Source organism: Panthera leo, chromosome C2 (assembly GCF_018350215.1).
Source record: "Panthera leo isolate Ple1 chromosome C2, P.leo_Ple1_pat1.1, whole genome shotgun sequence".
Lineage (NCBI taxonomy): Eukaryota > Metazoa > Chordata > Mammalia > Carnivora > Felidae > Panthera > Panthera leo.
Window position 1 is genome coordinate 144,001,684 of NC_056687.1, and position 25,868 is coordinate 144,027,551.

Genomic DNA, 25,868 nt, shown 5'->3' on the forward strand with positions numbered 1-25,868 from the left:
AAGCTCTCGCCTCGCTGTGGCTGGGAGTTGAAAACCTGTAACGATGCTTTCGGGACGAGGGGGGCGGCAGGAAGCTGTGCAGAGCTCCCCATCTCCGTTTCCTGGGCGCTGCTGCGAATTTTCAGGCTATCGTTTGAAACAAGCTCGGCGAATTACTCATGGTCCCATAGTTATTCAGAACACTGCTCTTAAAAAAAAAAAAAAAAATCTAATTTTTTGAGTTTAGTGCCAAGCTTTGGGATTTGGGAATTGTACCCGGCTGCCCTAGAGTTGCTACGGCCTTTGGTCGTTTCTAGATGATAATCCCTGAGCTGCGGAGTCGCGAGTTGTTGAATTCGTTACTGTCCTTGGAGGTCGCAGTCAGGTGGATCCCCCTCAAGCTCTGCGGCTATTTCTGCCTTAAAAAAAATAAAGGAGAAAACGGTAAATGTAGGCAATTTATCCTCATTAACCGCCAATTAGCAACAATGACGCCCTTCGCCACCCTCTTACTTAGTATTTTGTCAACTGAAGGCTTAAATATTGGTTAAGGTTAGAAGATGTTTTTACATACCGTTTTGATTCATCACCCCACCTGTCATCTCTGATCAAAGGATGGGTTCGACTCAAGGGCTAACTTTTTTTTTTGGGGGGGGGGGGTGGAGACAGAGAGAGAGAGAGGGAGGACACAGAATCCGAGGCAGGCTCCAGGCTCTGAGCTGTCAGCACAGAGCCCAACACAGGGCTCGAACCCACGAAGCGTGGGATCATGACCCGAGCCTAAGTCGGAAACCCAACCGACTGAGCCACCCAGGCGCCCCTCAAGGGTTAACTTTAAAATATGTTTTTGTTGATAACCTTCTCTTTTTGATTTAAGCGAAAATTAACAGCTGTTGTGAATAAACACCACACGAAGCTTAAAATTACATCCTATCTTTAAAATAGGTTAAAATCTAAATGTAATTTAAAAAAAAAAAGTCCACTGGCTTCAATTTATCGGTCTGGAAGAGAGCAGTGTTTTTAATATTTTGGACATGAGTCATTTAGTTTTTGATTGCCTCGGTAATGTCTTTACAAATTTAAAAGACCACCAAACAGTTTGTCTTGGATAGCAGAGTTTTGAGGAATGTTAATAAAATTGGCTGAGGCACCCCAAATCATCAGAAATAAAGTGATTATCTGGTTTCTAATTTGTAGATATGGCAATGATCTCTATTTTTCAACTTTCATTCACAATTTAGAATAATTTGAGACTTGTTGAAAAGGGAAATGCATTTTTATCTTTTCTGCGTAAAGAGAAAATGACTTAGCTAATTATTTTAAAGTCAATTTGATGAGAGCCAATTTTTATTTAAAATACATACGTTGTTACTATAATTATGAAAAAGATGGGTTTTTATTAACAAAGTTATTTTTATATTAAAATGATTTTCTCCCATACATCATCACACACACACCCAAGGTGGGGGAAAAACAGGTAACATACACAAAAGGATGTGAACTACTTAAGTCATGACTTGTTACACTGTACCCAAATGTGTGTGTATCCTGAAGCAACCTCTTCAAATCCCTAACCTTTCACTTTGCAAGGTACATGGAGGGTTTCCATACATACCCTTTACATAAAGTATAGTTTAAGGGTACTAATTCTCAGGTTGTCCACTTGTATGTTTTCTTCTGTAAAATTGATTTGCCTTAGAGTGTGCCTAAATCTGACACCTTTCCCCCTTCTTCTTTGGTCATGTCCCTCTCCCACTCTACAAATAAAGCAATACCTTTAACCTGACCCAAATCTGTTAAGAAAGTGAGTGATTCTAATGACTGGGTAACTAATTCTTTTACAAGAGTGGCAATTTCCAAAGGCCTTCGAAAGTATTGCAGGACTCAATTGAATTGTCAGCTTATTAGAAATAATTTTTGATGAGATACCTCTATGTGATTTTTGATACATGGCTTAGTGGTTCAAAAGAATGGTTGTTATAACCAGAAATCCTTCTACTCCCAAATACTTAGTATAGAAGAATACAAAATAGAAGAACAGAATTAACACAAACTGTTTCTTTCAATAAATAGTATTGAAGAAAGTATTACTTTCTTAGCAATAAATAGCATCAATCCTGGATACATGATCTAAGTGGGGGTTGGGAGAGAAGGCCCTATCTATTTCTTTATGAGATGCATTTCCGGTAAGAACTGACTTGATATTTTATAATGATCATAATTTGTAATATGTTTGTTATTTGATCATTAGTAGTCTAATAATTTAATGATAACACAATACTAAAGAAAATTTTTGGAACTTATGTTCTGAGGATTTAAAAATAAATAAATATATATATATATATATATATATTTTTTTTGCTGTTGTTACAGGAAAATGTAATAGGATGGTCAGTTTAAAATATTTTCAAACACTAAAATGTTAGGATAAAGTTATGTGGGAGAAGTGAAATAAAAATATGAATTCAAGGAGAGAAAGAATGATGATCAAGTTCCCATCTGTGAAAGGAGAGCTTGTTCGTGTCCTTTTCAATGGGATGAATGTTAGTGGATTTCAGATTACTATGCCATTTACATTCCATTTATAAAAGAGATACTACTGTCTCTAGCAGCTAACCTTGCTCTGGACATACAATCTGTGCTTCATAATTTTTTGACTTGAAATGCTTTGTATTCAATCGGAGTTAGCTTCTGACAGAGCTTTCGTTTTTTAAAAAAATAAAAATGTGAGTGTCATAATTATATGCACAGTAACTAAGTGCAGTGATTTTCTTTTGGAAACATGTAGGTGAAGAAAAATTTGATAAACCTGAACAGCCCTAAAGTAGGGAGAATAAATATGAGGACATCAACAGAGAATCCAGAATGTGGTAGGATTGCGCAGAGAAAGGAAAAACATCCAATAGAGGGAATCCTATACTCTTATTAAATGAAGTAAGAGCAACTCTCCTCTGAGGCTTGACAGTTAATACTCTTGCTATTTGATATATGAATTCATTAATTCCGTAATTAACAAATGTTTATTTAGCACCTACCATGTGCCAGACATTGTTTTAGATACTGAGATCAAACAGGCAAAATGCCTTTTCCTAGCACAGAGCCCAACGCAAGGCTTGAATTCATGACCCTGAGATCAAGACCTGAGATGAGATCAAGAGTGAGACGCTTAACCTCCTGAGCCACCCAGGCACCCCCAAAATGACTATTTAGATGTATAAGGACGTAAAAGCTATCACAGGGCTATCAGTCATGTGGATGAAGACCAGCAATTCCGTCCCATTAATTTTTTGTGACAGTTTCTATATGTGCCTATGAAAACTTTTTTTCCTATTTAGAATGAGGAGAGAAGAAATAATTCTGAGACTTTGACATCTGCACTGTAAAAACCAAGAAGACAAAGTCAGTTTGTCAGAGAAAAGACATTTTATAAAGCTACCAAATAAACAACAATGAAAGAATGACTTTAAGCTTCTGTAGGATCTGGAGAAAGAAATTAAGGTAGATTGTTTAAAAAGATTATATAGCAAAGGAGAGGGAAATTTTCCAAATTCATTGCACAACTCAGATTATATAGTAAAATTGTTGAATTTATAGTAGTTGCAAAGTTAAAGACATAATTTCCTAGTGTAGATTTTTAAATTGCCTATGTATAGTTGATTCTTAAAAGTACAAAAAAAGATGTGATTTTAATTCACTAATATTAATCATTTTCTCTACAGTCTTTAACTTTTTTTCTATTTTTGAAATTTTTATTTTAGAAAGACAGTGTGAACAGGGGAGGGGCCGAGGGAGAAAGAGAGAATCTCAAGCAGGATCCACACTCAGTGCAGAGCTCGATGTGGAGCTCAATCCCACAATCCTGGGATCATGACCTGAGCAGAAATCAAGAGTCAGACACTCAACTGACTGAGCCACCCAGGCGCCCCTATATTTTTTTAAGTTTATTTATTTATTTTGAGAGGGAGAGAGAGAGCAAGAGAGCACATGAACACACAGAGAAGGGGCAGAGAGAGAGGATTCCAAGCAGGCTCTGCACTTGGAGCCTGACGCTGAGCTCTATCCCACGAATCAGGCAATTATGACCTGAGCCAAAATCAAGAGTTGGACACTCAGCCAAGTGAGCCACCTGGGCGCCCCTCTACAGTCATTTTATAATAATCCCCTCTGGTTTTAAAAAACTCCTCCCTCTCATCCCATAGCCAATCTGTTCACCTGGTTTTATGGATCCTACTTCTTAGCTATCTTTCAAATCCTAATTCATAATCCTTGCTGTGCTACAGTTTTCTATTATAATAGAACTGTTATATATAATATGTACTATATATATTACATGGTTTATGTATAATATATAATTTATAACATAATTTGTTCTATATAATATATAACTATTATGTATTATATTGTACATGTTATATAATATACTGTATATATTATACTATAGTATATAATATGCTATATAGTATGACTATAATAGTCATACTAATATAACTATTATAATAGTTTTTTCTAATTAGTTTTTGTCTTTCGGCTTCCAACTTATTCTTTATATTGATATCTAAAATGATCTTTTAAAAATGTAAATGTTGCCATTACAGTTCTCCTCTCAAACTCCTGAAATGACTCCTTAGCATGTTTTAAAAAGCCATTCTAAAACTAGCCCAGCCTGTTTTTGCACCAGCCCTTATAAACATTGCCAACTCAGGCAATGAAATTTGGTATCTTTGTTCATTTATATACAGTGTTCATTGAGTTGACCTGGCTGTGATCTTATATATATACATTTTTATTTTATCATTGATATATTTTCTTAATTTAAAAATTCTCACTTACTTGGGGAACCCTGGAAAGATTCTCCATCAGTTTGAGAATTATGACTCTTCTTACATTATTTTGTCTTAAAATGAAATCACATTTAGAAGAGGATCCTGTATGTCCAGATAATGGATATCATCATAGTGAGTCACAATTTTTTTTATATTATTGCATCGTAATTTTTTTTAGAGTATGTGACAGAAAGATATTATTTTGATACCGAGTGTTCCTTAGTAGTAATCAAAGCCCTTTGTGCCTGAAATAAAAAAAAAAAATTAAAAAAAAACTTTTTTCTCCAAAGATCATCCTAAACTAATATCAAAATTCTTAATTATTCTTCTAAATTATAATGAATTGCATTGCCATACATTATTTCCAGGCATGATAAGAAAAGTTCTTGCCTTATCCCATCCTACCAGTACTTTTTCTGGAATAATCCAAATTTTCAACTTAAAGAAGTTTTTGGTTGTTTTTTTCTCTGACAAGACAGTTTGATGTATTTATTATCTCAAATGAACTGATATGTTTCAAATACCTTTGTTAGCGAATATAGAAGTTTAAGGATCAGAGATAAGGCAGTACTAGAACTACCTGGAAATAACTTATTGAGAAAATATGTTGAGAAAATCATTGATATGTTGAGCTTAGTGACTGAGGTGATTGCTCAAAATGAAGAGTTTTAGAAGCCAGATGATCCTTTTACTATTTTTCAATTTTGATTTTTAATACTGTTTAGGTGAAAATGGAAATGAAATGACTACATTTACACCAAATCTTGTGTTTTAACTTGGGAATTTATTAGCAACAGAAATACGATTGAAATTACCAATAACATTTATATTCATGAAAAATGTAGTTATTTCTTGACATTGAATATATCATTCACTAAGTTGGAATATTTAATATTTTGGTCAATATATTTTTTTAAGTTATCAAACATAGTCTAAAGAGTCTTAAGAGAATAAAAAAGTTTTTTTTGTCTATGCAGCTAGGCAGAAGACAACTACAGCTTTCCAGATAGAGCAAACTTACTTTAAAAAATATGCATACGGATATCTTTGATTTAGGGTGAAAATAATGTCCTGGATTGAGGAAAAGAGGAAGAAGCCTAGGGAAAAAAAATCTTTGCGTCTTGATATTAAGTGAATTAGCAGAATATTCCATAATCCATCGTTTCTAAAAGTCAACAAGAATCTTTATAAGATCATAATTATCTTGCATCTTTTAAAAAGATTATTGTAATGTTTTATTTTTGAAAGAGACAGAGAGAGCATGAGTGGGGGAGGGGCAGAGAGAGAGAGGGAGACCTAGAATCCGAATCAGGCTTCAGGCTCTGAGCTGTCAGCACAGAGCCCGACTTGGAGCTCAAACTCAGCTGTGAGATCATGACCTGAGCTAAAGTTGGACGCTTAACCGATGGATCCACCCAGGCGCCCCATCTTTCATCTTTACAAAACTGTGAGGCAGGTTTAGTCATTTTTTTCAGAAGAGAAATGTAGAGCAATAAAGAAATGATCAACTATAAAATATCAAGGCAGATATGTTTTTGTGTCTGTGTGTATATGTGTATATGCTATATATATATATATATGCACACACACACATATGTACATACATACTATGTTTATGAAATGGTCCTTTAGTTAAGAGTTAGAGAAAGTATGCTTTTTCCCCACATGACCTAAATTATATCAGTCTCAAATTTTTTGCTGAGAAAATAATAAAAATTTTAAATATTGATAATACATAATGTTAATAATTTTGATTACTTCTTCTAGTGATATTTTAATGAAAAGATTTAGGAAAAATAGACTTAGGAGATATTCATTTTACTGCTTTACACACTGAAGGATGATATATTTAAAACCAAATATATCAGTATTATATTAAATGTATGTAGAGTACTCAGAACAAAGACTGTCATATTGGATTAAGAAAAATGCTGATTATAAGTGATCTGTGGAAAATAACAAAGGATGAAAAAATATTGATCATGAGTAAGCTAAGCTAAAGTAGAAAGTAGCTTGATATATTAATGTGAGACAAAGCAGACTTTCAGGAAAAAAAAAAGTATTTCCACCAGAAGATAAATGGTTTGTGTGTATCTAATAAAACACCTTCACAATATATGAAGCATAGCTAGACAGAACTAAGAGATAAACACACAATACTGGCAGATTTTTAACTTAACTCCTTCACTAACTGATAGAATGGAAAAAAATATATATTAAGGAAATAAATGATTGGAATTAAAATTATTACTGTCATACCCACTAGGATGACTATTATCAAGCAAATGGAAAATATTCATCTTAAAATTAATATGGAATCCAAGGGATTCAAGGGAATCCCTGAATAGCCAAATCAATCTTGAGAAAGTGTAACAAACTAGAGGTTTCACATTGCTGGTTTCAAAACATGTTACAGAGCTACAGAATCAAAACAGTCTATCACTGACCTAAAGACATACATATAAATCAATAGAATAGAGAGCCCCCCAAAACCCTCATATAAATGGTCAGATGATTTTCAAGAAAGATGTCAAGACCATTCAATGTGGAAATGGCAGTTTTTTCAGCCATTGGTGTTGAAAACAATGAAGTTGGACCCTTACCTCACAGCATATACAAAAATTAAGTAAAAATGGATCAAAAACTTAAATGTAAGAGCTAACACTATACAGTCTTAGAGAAAAACAGGAGAAACCTTCATGGCATTGGATTTGGCAATGAGTTTTTTATATGACCACAAAAGCACGGGCAACAAAAGAAAAAATAGATAGTGAAGGTCTCTAAATCACTAACAAAACACAAAAAAATCATCTAGTGATTCCAATATTGGAAAAATACTGTGATATTTACTTTGAATTTCATTAGAACTGTGTAAATACATAATTGAGGAGTAAAAAATGTAACTTTGGCTTCAAAACTAAAATCACGCCTATGCTTAAATAATGTAGGCAGTAAATGAGATGGGAAATGTTCATAATGTATTGGTAAGAAAGCAAATTTCCAAGTTCTGTTCAGGATTACAGGCTGATTTATTTATGTCTTTTCCTTCCATTAAGATTACAATAAAAAAAATAAGAATATACACATAACAGAAAAAGAAAGGGTTGGGGAGTCATCAATGGATAAAAGATTTCAACAAATATTCTGAAAGAAATGAGGTATGAACATGTTACCAAAGGAATGGACACCAAGAAGCTTCAGCACAGAATATATTGGAGAAGAGTCCACAGTGGAAATGGGAATTAATCTTCCCAGAAAGATAATGGCGAGGCTATGAGGGCCCTAAATGTAAGGTGGAGGATGAATATGGGAATTTTGCAAGTCTTTTATGAAACTAATGTGCCTCCTTGTCTTCTCCGTTTCATCGTGCAGAAAGGTGGCCCAAAGTTTTCTCCGAGGCCAAAAGAAGAAAAGACCCACCCACTCTAAAGAAATTGAGAACTGGACAAACTGAGAAAAACCTTTAGTGTGTTCCCTTCCAGGGTAAGAATTCCAACTTATTCCTATTCCTAGTGTGTCATGTTTACTTTGCAGATTTTGGTGTGATATGTTGAAGAAGCATGCTCTCAGTTTTACATTATGTAATTTAAAATTACTTCCATTTTCACATTCTCATTTTAAAACTCTTTGGTGATTCATTTTCTCAATATTTGTGTAGTGATTCTTGAAACAATAATTATGTAGTTACTCACTAGCACCCAAGATAAGAAAGTCATCACTCTATTAGAATTATGACACTTATTTCTAAAATGAGAAACATCAATGACAGTGTATAAATCATTTCGAATGACAAGTTGAAATTCTCTAATTAGACTATCTTGAGATTCTATTCTTGTGTCTTGTGATTTAAAGGAAATGGTGAACTTAATTGAAGATCGTTATTCCACAACATTAGTGGAACACAATTTTACCTTTAAGCAAATCAACTATGTGACTTCCATGACAAATAGATTAGATAAAAGTCAGTTGAGAATGGGCACATGTAGGGAGAAATAACTCCCAATCTGAAATTCATGCTCTCTTTGTTCAATCTACTGATATAATTCTAATCCATTTATAACACTATTGTATTTGACAGATTGTCTGAAGAACTTAATTTTAATTATCCTTGTTGGGTCTGTTGTTTTATTTTTAAGTCTCCATATACTGAATAAACTGCGGTATTTGTAACCAATATAGATCTGAAGCATACAGATTGATTACTAACATTTGAAATTAGCATTTAGAACAGTTTATCAGATTTCTACTATTTGTGAACTATTCCCTTAAAAATTTTAAAGCTGAAGACCATAGTTGCTGCAAATGATACCAATTTTTGATTATACCAATAAGCTGTTTCTTTCCATTCAACTTTGATTTCTGATTTGAGATGAAATTCATCAGTTATCTTCACTATTAAAATGAAAGAAAAAGTAAAGAAAATATCTATTGAGCATCTTGGAGCATTTTTTTAAAAGTGTATTTATTTTGAGACAGAACACACATGCACACACACACCACACACACACCACACACACATGAGTTGGGGAGGGGCAGAGGGATAGCATCCCAAGCAGGCTCCACACTGTCAGCACAGAGCCTGACTTGGGGCTTGGTCTCATGAACCATGAGATCATGACCCGAGCCAAAATCAAGATTTGGTCACTTAACCAACTGAGCCACTCAGGCGCCCCATCTAGGAGCATTTATTAAGCTAGAATCTATCCAGAAGTATCTGCATAAACTAGTTCATGAGCAGTAAAGCTAAATTACAAATTTGAACAGATAATAGGCTCTTAATAAGTTTCTGTTGAGTCATTAAGTATAATCTAAGGTTGACATATAGGCACAACTTTATTAATTAGGTAAATGAGTGAACAGTGAATGTTAAATTTACATCACAGAGAAAATTAAGGATAAATGCATTTTAGAGTTTAGAGGCAAACTAAATAATTATTTGTTAAATTGAGCACTTGAGAAAAATCATTAAGGAAAGATGAAATAAGTATACTCATTTTGCATTGGTTTCTGTATATTTTAATTTTCTTATCTAACTACAAATTTAACTCGCTTAAAAGCAGTGTAGAAAGGAAATCAAACATTTATTATATTGTTTTAGTGTACCAGGCACTGAAATGGGTTTTTTTATATGCTGTTTCATTTTGTCATTAAAACCATCCTATGACTTAAGCATTATTATCCTCAACACATACAGATGATAAAGTGATGTTCAGATCATTTAACTGACTTGCCTTAATTTAAAAATGTCAAGAAATGCAGCCAGAATTTAAATCTAGAGCTACAGAAGATATCCAGGTGATACAGCCATCCTGGTTTTTAAATATTTTGAGTATCAACACTGGCGGGGCACTCTAACTCTGAAGTTACTGTCATTTCCAATATTTTATAATACAAATATTCAGTGCTTTTCTTTGGCAGGAACTTTTTTAGATGCCAGGATACAGTGGTTAACAAGATAGATAGGAACCTTGCCCTAAGTGGATTTTCACTTGCTTGTAGAGGACTTTATCAAATAAATTATAATACAGTGTGTTAAGTGGTATGTAAAGGAAGTAAGACTGCTAGGGGCACATGGAAAGAGCATTGACCCCTACTTACCATTTTTCGGATTGGTTTAGGTATCACCTCTCTTAAGTGGCCTGATACCCTGTACCTGAAAGTGTTAGTGTGCCACATCTGCTTCCATAGCATCCTGTGTTTGTCTTATAATACTTGATACTTAACATTACTTGAGGAGAGGGATTTTTGTCTTTCCCTAAGCATTAAGTCTGGCTTTGGCAAACCCTCAAGAAGTGTCAGAACCAAAAACAAACAACAATAGAATCAGGATCTAAAACTGTAGCAAATAAGTAAGGAGTTTTAGATAAGATTTTAGGTATTGAGAAGTAATGGAGATTTCCTTGTAAAGTAGGAGGCAAGTTTATTTTTCGAGAATGAGGAAGATGGTGTGAGATTTATAAAGGTTTAGAATAATCACAGTGAGGATACAGGAGGAAAGAGAAAGAATACGTAAAAAGGGTAGCCTTGAAGGTGTGCTAACGGCTCCTCTGAGATGGAATCTTTTCATTTAGAGTGGTACTAGTAGACATGAGTACATAATTTCCTCTAAGAATCAGCAGCTCCTGGGCAAGAAATCAGGGATCAAGCCTGTATTTGGTAAGAATGTTCTTGGCCTCAAGTAGTTGGACAGATAAATAGCTTAAACATGTAGGGGTTTTCTCACGTATCCAGAAGAACACACAGATATAGAATGACAGTAAGATTCCTAAAGTTAAGAGCAAAAAATTTTACTTCTCAGAATGTTACCATGCATTTATCAATTGGAAATGGTTTTTCTTCTGTTTTTTTTTTCTGAATTCTTGTTTTCTACAATAAATGCGTTTTACATTAAAATTGATCGTTGAAATAAAGGTTTAGAAGGAAAGTATCTCTGTTTTGTTTCCAAAACATTTTTTAGTTTATGCTGAATGTTATTAGTACCAGATAACACTTGAGCATCATTAAGGAACCCAGGACATAAGAAGAAATGATTGTACATTTTAAATGGGTGAATTTTTTGGTATGTGAGTAATATCTCAGTAAAGCTGTTAAAGCTAAAGAAATGAAGAGAAAAAATGGGAACTTCCTCCCCTACATGTAGCAAAACTTAATAGAAAAATTAACTCTTTGTTGTACAAGTAATGTGTCAAGAGCTTTCTTAAAAAGTGGCTTCTGGTTTTGGGGTGGTGGGGAAAGGTGAATCATTGTAGATGAGGCCTAATCTACCAAAATTATTAAATAAGTCAAGCTTATATTTTTATACCAGACTCTCTTTTCTCAACCATTTGTATAATATATATGTCATAACTTGCTCTGATCTCACAACGCTTCCCAGCTTGCTCTTTTCTTTCTTTGCATTTCTGTTCTCCTGATTCACAGAAAGGAAGAAAAAAAAAAGACCAAAATACAAGAACAGGGGCACCTGGGTGTCTCAGTCGATTAAGAGTCTGACTCTTGGTTTTGGGTCAGGTTATGATCTCATGGTTCGTGAGATTGAGACGTCGGGCTCTGTGCTGACAGCCAGAGACTGTGTTGTGCTTCTTTCTGTTTCTCTCTCAAAATAAATAAATAAATATTAAAAATAAAACAGAAACCTACTTAAAGTTGGCTAAAATTGTTTTCTCCACTTTCTCACTTCATAATTACAGTTTAGCATGCTCCAATGAGGATTTCATCTCTACCACTAACCTAATGTTTATAGATCATCGATGACTTCCATGTTTAAATCCAATGTATATATCTCTGTTCTTCTTACTGAAATCCTAAGCAACATCTAACACAGTCCTGTGTTCTGTCTTTCTGGAAACATGAGGGTCACCAACTTTGATTCCGTTACTTAGGCTGAAAACTTAGTAGTCAGTCTTGATCACTACCTTTCCCTTATTCCCTACACAAAATATATCCGTGAGTTCTACCTGGTTCACCTCTAAAACATATGCAATCAGTCTACTTTTCTTAGAGCCATATTTCTACACAAGACTAAAACATTATTTCTATCCTCAAATCATTTATACTGTAATATGATGTATTTTTAAAATACATACTTTGTTGAATTGTTCCATATATACAAAAAAGTGTGAAAATTATAGCTCACAAAGTAAGTACACCTGAGTAACCATATTCTGGGTAATGATGAAATCTCTTCCTCTCATTCATTATCTATCACAGTTGTTAGGACCCTTGAAGAACATTGCTTGCCCCCAAGAAGCTACCAAATGGCTACTCTTAGTCACTAGATCCCTTTGATCCAAAGCTGACTACTATCTTAACTTTTAACACTGCAAATTAGTTCTGCTTGTTTTAAAACTTTATTTAAATGGAATCATGTAACATGTATCTTTTTATCTGGCTTCTTTTGGTATTCACTCAGGTTTGTGTAGCAGGAGTTTGTTCATTTTTATTGCTATACGCTATTCTACAATGTGAATTTACTGTATTTCATTTTTCTCTTCTACACTTTATAAGATATTTTAAAAATTTTTAATGTTTATTTTTGAGAGAGACAGAGTGTGAGCAGGGGGGCGGGGGGACAGGGGGAAGAGAGAGAGGGAGAATCCAAAGCAGGCTCTAGGCTCTGAGCTGTCAGCACAGAGCCTGATGCCAGGCTTGAATCCACAGACTGAGATCGTGACCTGAACCAAAGTGGGACACTTAACCAACTGAGCCACCCTGGCGCCCCTATAGATATTTTAGTTGTTTATTGTTTTTGGCTACAAATACTCTTGAACATATCTATTGAGATATGTATGTGTGTGTGTGTGTTAGCTGTAGATATTTGTGTCATATAAATACCTAGAAGTACATATGTTCAAATTTACTAGATAGTAAAAAGCAAGTTGCCAGTGGACATACCAGTTGGCAATGCAACCAGCTGTGTATGAGAGTTCAAGTTTGTTTATATCCTTGCTAACATTTGGCATCGTCGGTCCTTTTAACAGTGACTTTGCTGATAAGTTTATAGTGGTATCTCATTGTACTTTTTTTTTTAAGTTTTATTTTATTTATTTTGAGAGAGAGAGAGAGAGAGAGAGAGCGTGTGCGTGCACTCAGTTGGGGGAGGGACAGAGAGAGAAAGAGAGAGAATCCTGAGCAGGCTCTGCACACTCAGGGCAGAACCCGATACAGGACTCGAACCTATGGACCGTGAGATCATGACTCAAGCTGAAACCAAGAGTCAGACGTTTAACTGACTGAGCCACCCAGGTGCCCCTCTCATTGTACTTTTGCTTTGTATTTCCTTTATGATTGTCAAGTTTGAGGCCTTGCCATATTTATTGGTTACATGGATTGACTCTTGTGAAGAACCTGTTTATGTGTTTTGGCTATTTTTCTATTGGGTTTTCTGACTTTTTTCTAATTGATAGATTTGTACCGGAAATCTTCCTGCACTTATAGTCATACTGGCGTCATATTTGTCCTGCACATAGGCCCAAATTTTCTTCTTGTCATGGCTCTTTATGGGCGGTGTCTTCAGTTTTCAAGTTTCAGCTCAAATGTCATTTTTCATGTAAAACCTTCCTTGACCATCTCCTCATCTCCCTCAGCATATACATCTATCATACCAACCTGTCTTTTTTCCCTTTAGCATCTATCAACATCTGAAATTATCTTATTTTTTTGTTTGCATATACTATCTACTTCCCTTCTTACTGGAATGTTAACTCCTGCTTACTATGTCTATTTTTATTCACTGCTGTTTCCCAGCAGTTGGAACTATTGTGTGGCATGTGAGAGGTTAAAATACCTGTTGAAAAAAATGAATGAATGAGTGAATCAGGGAACAAATTAATGCCAAATTTGAGGTACTGTTCGTTTTGATATATTTACAGAAGAGTACATACCATTTTTCCCCTAAAAGACTGTATGTTTTTGTGGATAGAAAGCAATGTTCTTGAACTAGGACCGTTGCTTATTATTTCTTATGTGCATCATAATTACATTCCTGGTAAGATTATTTAACCCCTAATGATCTTCATTTTCCAAGGTAACTCTAAAAGTAGCCATTATTGGTACATTGCTTGTTCACCTTTGCAATTATAAAATTTACAAATCCATGAAACATTCTTCAATTTAACTTTTGCAACAAGAAGTTACAATTTAGCAAAATAAATTAAATCAAGTACTTTGGATACACAAGTGTTTAAGGCTACTTAATTAGCAGAAACAGTGCAGGTTGAAATTTATTGAAAATTTGTACTTTGATGGTTTATTTGGAAACTTGTTTTCATATTAAAATATTTCTTCAGAATTTTCAATAATTGATTTTAATTGAAGATCTGATATATAAGCTATAATTATGAACAACATGCAAAGAAAAATATTAAATCTGATGAATTAATATTATTCAAAGTTTTCTGTAGCTAGTCACCACTTTGATGTATGTAGATCAATATCAAATTTTTTTAGAATGTTTATTTCAAGGATAGATTATGTTATGTTACTAAAATATCTTTGAGAAATAACTGTTATATATTGTTAATTTTGTCTTTTTACATTTATATTAGTCCTTTGAATTTATTTCCTTTATTCATTTATAAAACTCATAATATTGAAAATGTAATTTTATTATATTTATTTAAAACACATATATACTTCAGTCTATTCTAATTCATGGTCATTATGTTTTATTATTACATCATTGTGAACACTGAATTAGCAAATTCTGAATCATTGCTCCTAGAGGAAATGCAGAATTAAATTCCTGCAAGCCTCTGGTCACCACATCTTCATTAATCATCACTACAGAAGCTTGTTTTATGTGTGTTTCTGTTTAAAGACACCTTATTTAATCTATACTGTTGATTCATTAACATTGAGCTCATGGCCAACAGCACTATAACTCTTGCCTAAACAAAGCTTATCTAGCACAGATTTTCTCCTTAAGGTACATCGCAGCCTTCTTGAACTTAAGAATGCTAGCTGTATGTGTGGGGGACATTTTAAACAATAAAATCACCAACAAAAGTGCAGTAATTGGGAAAATGTGGCACTAACTAGACCATGTCTCTTCTGAAACAAGAAGGCAGAGAATTGCCTGTGAAGGCGCAGCAAATATTGATATTTGAGGTTATAAATAATTTATAGTGAGTGGGAAAAATTACAAATATGGAATTTGCAAATAATGAGGATTGACGTATAGTTATATAAAACAATACAATTTAAAATTTTCTAATATAAAAACTTTGGAAAATAGAGCAGAAAACAATTTATAATCTTACCACCGTAAGATTTTTACATCTTTTTCCAATTTTTGCCTCTGGTATATATATTTTCAAATATTGCATGCGCAGCTACATTTTTTGTCTTACACCTCAGTGTGCCTCTGGAAAACCCTCCTCCTCCATTGATGTATTTTTTTTTTTTAGCTTATTTATTTATTTAGAGAGAGAGCACAAACAAGGGAGGTGCAGAGAGAGAGGGAGAGAGAAAGAATCCTAAGCAGGCTCTGCACTGTCAGCGTGGAGCCCAGTGCAGAGCTTGAACACACAAAAACCGCAAGATCATGACCTAAGCTGAAACCGAGAGTTGGACACTTAACCAAATGGGCTCTCCAGGTGCCCCCGTTGATGTATATTTGATGGAGTTTTCTTTACCCCATGCTCCAGAGGTGGGTATGTGACCTATGCCTAAAAGTTGTGATATTCACCAGCTACGGTCATTGATACTGGGATAGACATATGTTCACTTAGAGCCAGTGTGGTGCCGTAAGATTTTTGCTGGATTTCTGGAGGAGACATTTGCTCTTTTATACTGGACTTGAATTTTGCTGCCACTGTCTTTCATGTGGAACCTAAGAGTAAACCTAATGCAGAAGGAGGCAGACTAGAGAGACTAAGGAAAACCAAATCCTAACGAAATAATTTACTTGGTCTTGAATTAATTTATTTTTATAAAATTGTACATATTTAAGATGTATGATATAGTATTTTAACATATATATATATATATATATATATATATATATATATATATAGTTGAAATGATTACTACAATCAAGCTAATTATGATATCCGTCACCTCACATAGTTGCTTTTGTGTTTGTATGGTAAGAACACTTAAGATTTCTTTTAGTGAATTTCAAATATACAACCTATACAACCTAGTATTATTAACTATGACCAGCGTACCATCAATTAGGTCTCTAGACCTTGACTCATATAACAGAAACTTTGTACCCTTTCACAAATATTGCCATCTCCTCCCCATCATCCCTGGTAACCACCATTTTCTCTGCTTCTATGATTTTGACTTTTTTTCAAATTAAGTGATAATCATACAGTATTTTTTTTTCTGTGCCTGAATTATTTCATTTAGCGTGATGCCCTCCAGGTTCATCCATGTTGTCACAAATGACAGATTTCCTTCTTTTTTAAGGCTGAATGAAATTCCAGTGTGGGGAGGGTATGAATAATGTGAACAATGCCACAGTGAGCATGGGAGTGCAGATATTTCTTTGAGATAATTTTATTTCTTTTTGATATATACCCGGAAGGGAGATTATTAGATTATGGAACAAGCTATCAGTTTTGTATGGACCTGCATGCACATGTGTATATGTGTGCACGTATACTTATGATTGGTCCTGAATGAAAATAATAACTGAATTCATTCCATATGACATTTAAGAACATTCAGTTGCTCAGGTACAGGAGAGGGGGGAAAAAAGATCACTAAGTTCACTAAAGGAATGTCAAAAGGAAGCTCAGGGATTGGTTAGTTAGGGGTCATGTTTTAGGAGACTGAATCACCTCTAGCCCAAGCTTCTTCCTGACACTCATCACTGCCTTCTCTTAAGATTTGTTCCTTATTAGTAGTAAAGTGTAAATCTGTTTAGTAATCCTTACCTATATGATATATAAATGTCTCCTACACTAATCTGATCTTGTCATTTCTAGTTCTTTATTTTAATTCTTTCATACCTGCTGGAGGACCCATTTAAACAATCTCAAAGTCTGGGTGTGCCTGGGGGGCTCAGTTGGTTGAGCATCTGACTCTTGATTTTGCCTCAGGTCATTATCTGATGGTTTGTGGGATGGAGCCCCACATTAGGCTCTATGCTGATAGCACAGAGCTTGCTTGAGAGTCTCTCTTTTCTCCCTCTGCCTCTACCCCTGCTTGTGCATGCACACACACACACAAACTCTCTCTCTCTCTCTCTCTCTCTCTCTCTCTCTCTCTCTTTCTCAAAATAAATAAATAGATATTTTTAAAAAGAACCTCAAAGTCTGAATATATAGGTAGATTATTTTCCCTTTACTTTATTATGTGAATGTTAACTTGACTTAAGAATGCCAGCAAATCTTCACCCTGAAGTGTAGAGTTGCTTTTTTGGTGAGTGGAAGAAAGAGATAGATTGAATACTGCCACAGAAGTAGTTCTTTGTGACTTTGAGTTCACTACCAACTCCAAATTCAAGACTTTATAGATCCTTACTTAATCTTCAATATTTTCAATCTCTGGAGTCTAGTACTATTAGAGCACTTGGTTTATTCCAACCGTAAATCAAATGCCCTTTCTCCCATTCCTGGCGGTGTCCCTTCTTAATGTTTCCAGTTTATAGTAGTAAATACCCTCTACTAGTGGTCCCAAAGTCAGCTGGATGACTGTAGCATAGTATTCCAGTCTCCAGTGGTTTCAATCACAGCCAATAAAAAGAGAGATGAACCCTGAATCAGTGTATTTCTACCACTGGCCTCTTCTTATGGACCAGGAAAGACACCATCTCTAACAATTTGATATCTTTGAAGGCTGGATTAAAATAAATTTTTAATCTGTAACTCTAAGAAAATGTCTTTTTAGTGAAATGATGAAATGCTGCCCAAATCTGGTTTTTAATCTGTAGATAATCTAATCTTGAGCCCTGAATTCCCAGCTAGAATTCACTTTCTTTATGCCTTAAAGTAATTCCTAACTAGTGAAAGTTTGGTGCCCAACCCCCTGAATGGTTATGGTAAAAGTTAATTTGTGGCTTTGTTTTAGGGTAATGATTTTTAATCTGACGTGGAGTTGGACAATTTTACCATCCGTCCAAAATCCCATCTGGTAGTCCTTCAAATATACTTCAAATCTAAGACTTTCTTGTTCCCATCCTAATAAGGCCAGCTCAGTGTCACATTAAAAAAATACAAAGTTTCTTTTTAAAAGCATTGAAAATCAAGTCTTTATGAAGTTTCTTGAAGCAGTGGAAGAGGAGGAAGTCCTTCGTTTGAAACTAAGTAAAGTAAAATTTGTCTTTACCCATCTATCCTCTTCAAAGTTAACAAACTATGCAGGAATTACTTGCCTCTTTTCCTTAAAACTCATTTAAAAAATGACCTTTCACTTTCTTACTTAATTCCCTCCTGCCTCCTATACTCTCCCAAATCTAGTCTTACAATATCTTCATATTTTTTCTTCTATAAAGAGCATTCTCAGCCCCTCCATGTCTGCATTTTTACCTATCAGCCAACTAAGTCCCTGGGAGTAAATAAAAATGCTTTCTTAGAGATATGAACTGAAGAGGGGAAGATGAAGCTACATTTTTAACCTCTTCTGTCTCTACCTTATATGTCCCTTCAAGTATATATAATGCATGTAGACGTTAAGCAGTCTTCAGCACCTTGTAATGCCCATTTACCTCATCCATCACCTTGCATACTGCTCCTACTTAGGTTGTTGAAGCTTTGCTGCTTGACGCTTCTTTGTTAAAAACAAAACCAAACAATCTATTGGAGAACTGCGGGAGACGGTCTTTCTAGGTAAGGCAGTTAAGTGAGGGACTGGATGTGGGGGAGGAAGATGGCCTGGTGTATACTCCGCACCTCAGGAATGTTACTGAGTATGGAACAGCTGCCTTTAGAAAACTATTTCTAGAAGACAAAACGTTTGCTTTTACAAGCCAAAGATGTGCTGAAGTACAGAGGGCTGCTAGATTGGCAGAGCTAGGTTCTGCAGTTCTCAGTTTAGTTGCAGTAAATAACGAAAGGACTTCCAGAGCTGCGGTTCGCAGCTACATGATACTTCAGAAGACTTTTGCAAATAGCCGAGTACTACTTATGAAAAGATAGAAAAAGTTGCCAGCAGGATAAAAAAACACAAAAAAACGGAATCATGTGGTAGGTACAAGGGCAGGACTCAGTCTAAACTCTATATCGAAGCCAAAGAACGTGGAAAGTATCTCGGAAACAGGATAAAGAAGCAACCAGATGCGTAAACTGCAGGAAGAATTTCAGCCTCACAGTCCTGATACCCACCATACCCCCTCAAGTAATTTGGCCACCTCAGTCTCCCTGTTGCACTTACCTGTCAGATGACGGCTCTGATACAGAGATGGCTTCTGGTTCTAACAGCACACTTCCCTTTTCCTTTTTAATCTGACTTGTTGGAAAAGGTATAAACTATGTTGTGAGTTTAACTCTATAAAAGGCACTTTGGGGAAGTCCTTACCACCCATTTATTGAAGCCTTGCTGCAGCAACAAGAAGGGTTTCTGAGAAGCTGGACGATCAGGGTGCCAGAGCCTCTGCTATTTCCACTGAGGAGTGGTTTATGTAGATGGGGAACAAAAAATCCAAATTGAATTTGCTGGGGCCGCCATAACAAAGTATTACAGACTGAGTGGCTTAAATGGCAGAAATTTATTTTCTCCTTGTTCTGGAGGCCAGAAGTTTGAAATCTAGGTGTCAGCAGGGTGGTTCTTTCTGAAGTCCTTGAGGTAAGGATCTGTTCCAGGCCTTTCTTCTTGGCTTGTAGATGGTCACCTTCTCTCTGTGTTTTCACATTGTTTTTCCTCTGCAGGTGCCTGTCCAAATTTCCTCTTCTGATAAGAGCACCAGTCAGATTGGATTAGGCCCACCCTAATTTTAATTTACTTAAGCTCTTTAAATACCCTGTCTCCAAATACAGTTATATTCTGCAGCACTGAGATTTAGGTCTTCAACATATAAATTTGTTGGGGGCGGGGGGGAAGGGGAGATACAATTCAGCCCTTAATAGTGGCTTTCCAGCTCTTTGATACTTATTATTATGCTTAAAGGCAATTTCTAGAATGATTTGAGTTGGTTCTTTTCTCCATTTCCACAAACTCTGAAGCCAGTACTATAGAAAAAAAATATTTTCATAATATTTAAGATACTGTTTCATAGGACTCCTGAATGCCACTATAAAGTCTTTATTTATATCCCCTTCTAATGAACGAAAGTAAGGGAATTTCAGACGACTGAGATAGGATTAATTGTATGATAGACCACATGTAATTGTAGCCTTCTATATTGAGAAGCGGTGGTTGAGGCATTTTTCAAAGATGACTGGCTGTACTTGTTTTCCCTCATAATAATAAATACTCAATCACGTAGTCTTGTCACTGGAAGTATTTGTTAACAATTTTGAATTAAGGTTTTGCCAAGGTTCTGATCACTCAAATCTTTACTACTGAAATATTAATCAGGACACACTATGCTTCCTAGTGTAAACACCTTGAAGGAGAAAATCATTCCTAAATATACAAAGAGGTAACTTGACTGTCTATGTTGTATCTTGTGTCACTTCCCTCTGTGTTAATATTTGATAAGGTGTTTCATTTATATGAGACTTCTAATGCATAACCAAATCACCTCTTTGGGAAAACTTATGAATAGTACCAAAACACTGCATATAGTAGCTAATATACTCTATCACTCTGTTACACTCTCTGAAAAATAAAATGTGGATCTTCAAGATGGCACAGAACAAAGGCTAACACTTCTTGAGCTTCATTTCTTAGAAGGCTTACCATATATGTAAACAGTTGACTTTTGTTTTTATTATGTGACCAATGATTTCACTAAAAACCTGCACAATTCAGTTTTAGCTGTGGGTTCAGTTGACCTTTGTATTTACCTGTGTAGGTGGGCATTTGACTTGTGGTAATGTATTAGGATTTCTTGTTTAATATTAAGGAAAATTTCTAGGAGAAAATACATGTGTATTAATGCTGAATGGATTGGTTTTTTGGGTGTCTTATTTTAGTCAGGCTTTCTATACAATCAGATGTTATGTGATTAATGAATCCTGAATGTGGAGCTCTTTAATTCTGAAATCACCATTAAAAGCCTTTCTTAGTTGAGCCCAAGCCAAAGTGTTCTCATTGCTGCTTTTCTAAAAGTTCAGGTGGGGAGGGGGTACCCACCAGTTCACTTTTTATAATGAGGGAAGAACATTTTGCCTACCTTATAAAAATGTGATTCAGTGTCATTCCTTAACATTGGATTTTAAAAATTGGATAGTTTAAATAACAGTAGCAGTGAGCCACTTTTATGGGTATCCTATAATTTTATAATTATTAATCTAAAAGTAAAGTTCTGTTCTTCTTTCTTTTGGACAAGCCTACACAGTACGTCCCATCCTAGACACAAACTACATAGTGAGTTGAATGGATTCTCCCATAGCCTTTGAGATATATTATGAGGTCTTACCCGTTATCATCTCTCCTGAGTCATATCTGAATTTTATTTTGTGCATTTTGGCTGGTACTGGTGGTATAGGATATACCATAATATAGATTATCTCTATTACTATATTTATTACTAGACGCAACCAGTCTTCTTTTTTCCCTTTTACCTCTCTTTGCTCATAGGATGTACTATATGTAGTCATATACTTTGAATTAATATATTAGAAATCACAAATCTGTTTTGTACTTTTTAAGTTGTTCAGTACAGGCTTGTACTAGGATAGTTAATAAATTTAGTATTTTACAAAATTCAAAAAAGAGTATACACAGAAAAGTAACCTTGAGGCTTTCCTGCTTTCCTAAAGCTCTTCTACTAAGTATATTCGCTCCTTACAATATGCATTCTGAATCAGTCCATATGTCTATATTTTGAAAATATTTCTTCCTTGTCTCTTTTTTGCCTTTCAACTTTTTTATGGTTTTATTTTATTTTTTTGAGTTTTAGTTCCACAGAAGATTTAATCTCAGTGTGTTCAAGTTTATTAGTCTTTTATGACTTTTATGTCATACATGCAAACACATTGGTACTTCTACATTATATATGTTATTTTACACTTTTTTACATTAGTGTTTAGTCATTCTGGAATTAATTTTTATAAATGGTGCTAGGTTGAGATTTAACTTTAGTTGTAAAAATTACGAATGAATGTTGAATTTCTCACATGTAAATATACAATTATTATATGGTTTTCCTTCTGTAATTTCTAATGTGACGTGTCATTGCAAACTATTGCAAGTGGCCAAACAGCATACATATCAAACCTGCTGGGGCAGTATTTGCAAGGGAAAGCTTCGAGGTATAGGTGTCAGTACCTCAGTGGTGAGTCACCATTGCCTTATTCCACTCTGAAATAGAGCATAGCAGCAGTCTCTTTGGGCCATGTGACAAATTCCATTGGACAGACCTTGACCACCGAACTATGAAACTTTTAGTGAGTAATTGGAGAAACACCAGCTCCTCCCTTGGCATGATCAAGGACCAGAATACAGTAGTAATATGATGCGGCACAACTTTGATTTCAGCACTGTCCTGACAGCATGGCATTCAGGGTTGATGAGAAGTCCCAGCCCAGCTGAAATCTAAGACCTTTGGTTATAGACACAAGATGCTTCAAGTTAGCAAGATTTGCCATGCTAGTAGGCCATATCAGTATACATGATTAATTGGGTTAACATCAGCCCCTTCCCTGACATGAGAAATGGTTGGAGGTGGCAGCGGGGCCGAAACATTATGGTCGACCAGTATTGATTACATCAGGCTCTGGCCATAGCCTGTTTCTGTGGAGCTTTGTCAGATGCCACATTTTTGGCAGGCCATCTTGCAGAGGACCAGTCTTATAACTAGTTAACTTTTACTTTTCATTGCCTATTTGGCCAAGATCACTTTTTTCCCTTAATATTCTAATAGATGCACTTTACTTTACAAATCTGATCTGCTTTAGCTCAGATTTTTAAGATCTTTCCTAAATGAAATTGCCATAGTTTTTTTTCTTTTCTTATGTTCTCCTTATCTGTCTTTTTAAATTTCCTTTTGAGTTAAAAATATGCAAGGTATCTTCTAGGAGCTTTTAAATTTTTCTAATGCTCTATTTATATTTATAATATAGTTTATTTCTGAATTTTCTCTTTTTATTCTTTTTTTTTCAATGTTTATTCATTTTTGAGAAAGAAAGAGCATGAGCAGGGGAGGGGCAGAGAGAGAGGGAAACACAGAATCCAAAGTAGGCTCCAGGCTCTGAGTTGTCAGCACAGAGCCCAACGCAGGGCTCGAACCCATGAACCACGAGATCATGACCTGAACTGAAGTTGGATGCTTAACCAACAGAGCCACCCAGGTGCCCCTGAATTTTCTCTTTTTAAGGAACCAGCTTTTGTTTTATTGATATCAGCTAAAGTTTGTCCCCCAAATTCATATGTTCAAGCCCTAATTCCCATTGTAGCTGTATTTAAAGATGGGGCCTCTAAGGAAGTCATAAGGATTAGGTGAGTTCCTAAAAATGGGGACCTGATCTAATAGAATTAATATCCATGTAAGAAAAGACACCACAAAGCCCATCCTCTCTCTCTCTCTTTGCACATACACTGAGGAAAGGCTACCCAAGAGAAAGGACATAGTAAGAGGAAGCTGTCTACAAACCAAAGACTTCCAGTCTGCAAAACTGTGAGAAATAAATTTGTTCTCTGTTGTTTAAGACTGTTATTTAAGCCACCTTAGTCTATGGTATTTTTTTTTTTTTAGTGGAAGTTTATATTGATCAATTCTATTGGTTCTTTATTATTTGTGTTTTTTTCTTGCTTGTTTCCTTATACATCATTTTTTTTTAAGTTTGGGTTGCATTCTGTGAAAAACCCTTAGTTCAGTCTTGTAGCTCACTGATTTTTTTTAACCGTCTTGACAGTCAGCATATTGGTTTTTTTAAATTTCAGTGGTCAAATTTTAAATTTCTATGATATTCTGTTATTTCTTCTTAAGTTTATTCCTTTTGAGAGAGAGAGAGAGAGGGAGGGAGAGTGCACACGCATGTGTGCACAGGGGAGTGGCAGGGAGAGAGAATACCAAGGAGGCTCCACACTTTCAGTGTGGAGCCTGATGTGGGACTCAAACCCACGAACCATGAGATCATGACCTGAGCTGAAATCAAAAGTCAGATGCTCAACTGACTGAGCCAACCAGGCACCCCTCTGTTATTTTTATTAAAAATGCATATCCTTTTATATCTTTGTGAAGTTACTAGGTATTTTAAAATACTATCCTTTTTACATTATTAAGCTTATATTTTATGGGTAATGAGTTCTTCCTTTTGTTGGGCTTGTTTCTGCTCTTTCGTTATTGGCTCTTCTTTTTGATTATTGTGATTGGGTGCTTAACGATGTATTTAAGGTTGTTTATGAAGTCCCTGTTTACTTTAGCTTTTCTCCGTATATGGAAAGAGGAGTGAAGGGACAAAACCTCTGGATGGAGTGGTTCAGTAGCTGCTTCTGGGTAGTAACAGTTCTCCATTCTTATTGAGGTTGCTAGCCTCCTTAAGTTCCCATTTTACCTCTTTCCCCCCAGCATCAGCTATTTCTGCTCTTCGTGACAACAGACATCTCTGTTGCTTGCTGCCTGGCCCAAAGAAAGATGATGCTGTAATGCTCCACTTAAGTACTCCAACCAGTCACTCTTGGTTGTCCAGATCCCTCCTGTAGTCATCATCTGACAGTTGTAGGCTTAGCACATCCCTGGACCAACTTCCACCTTTATAGGCATTTTCTTCTGTGCATGTTTTGGGCTGTGGCTTCCTTCTCTACTTTTTTTTTTTTCATGAAAGGATTCCTCATAGTGTCTGAAGACTGAAGATAAATACTGCTTTTCTTTATTATTATATTTTAAGAAATATGGCACAGTATACTCTTCTGTAATTTTTTGCCACTTGGGATCAGATGAAAAGGCTTGGCATATATTCAGTCTTCCTTCTTGAACCAGTGTCCGAGGTAGCTACTACATTCTAAAAATTGCTGTATTTTGATATAATTTCAGACTTACAGAAAAGTTTTATGAAGAAAAAAGAATTTTGGTTTATTTTATATTCAGCTTTCCATATCAAATATGTCATATATATATATATATATACGTATATATATATATATATATATACACACACACACACACATGCATATATATATTTGGTAGATATATCAAATATATGCTTGAAAATACATATTGGATTATTTAAGAGTAAGTTGTAGTGATATTCCTAAAAATGGTAAAATAAGGAACTCTAAAAAAAATATGTCCCTCCACTAAAGCAATGTTTAAACCGACAAATACTGTTAGAATTAGCATCTTTGGAAATCTGGAATCTAATTTTGCAATCTAATAAAAAGTGAACAATACCTAGAAGAGTGCTTAATAAAGAAAGAAGCTACTAAATTTCAATAAGTGAACTACGTGACATTTTTAATTACCCACTGTATTATCAGGGTTCTCTAGAGAAGTAGAACCAACAAGATATATTTATATAGAGAGAAATCATTATTTTAAGGAGCTGGCTCATGTGATGTGGATTCTTGTGAGTC

General features: G+C 35.1%; 1 pseudogene; it reads left to right on the forward strand.

The window, feature by feature from the left end:
- The first annotated feature begins 43 nt into the window (after window positions 1-43).
- On the forward strand, window positions 44-19,893 carry LOC122229361 (annotated as a pseudogene).
- Window positions 19,894-25,868: the final 5,975 nt, after the last annotated feature.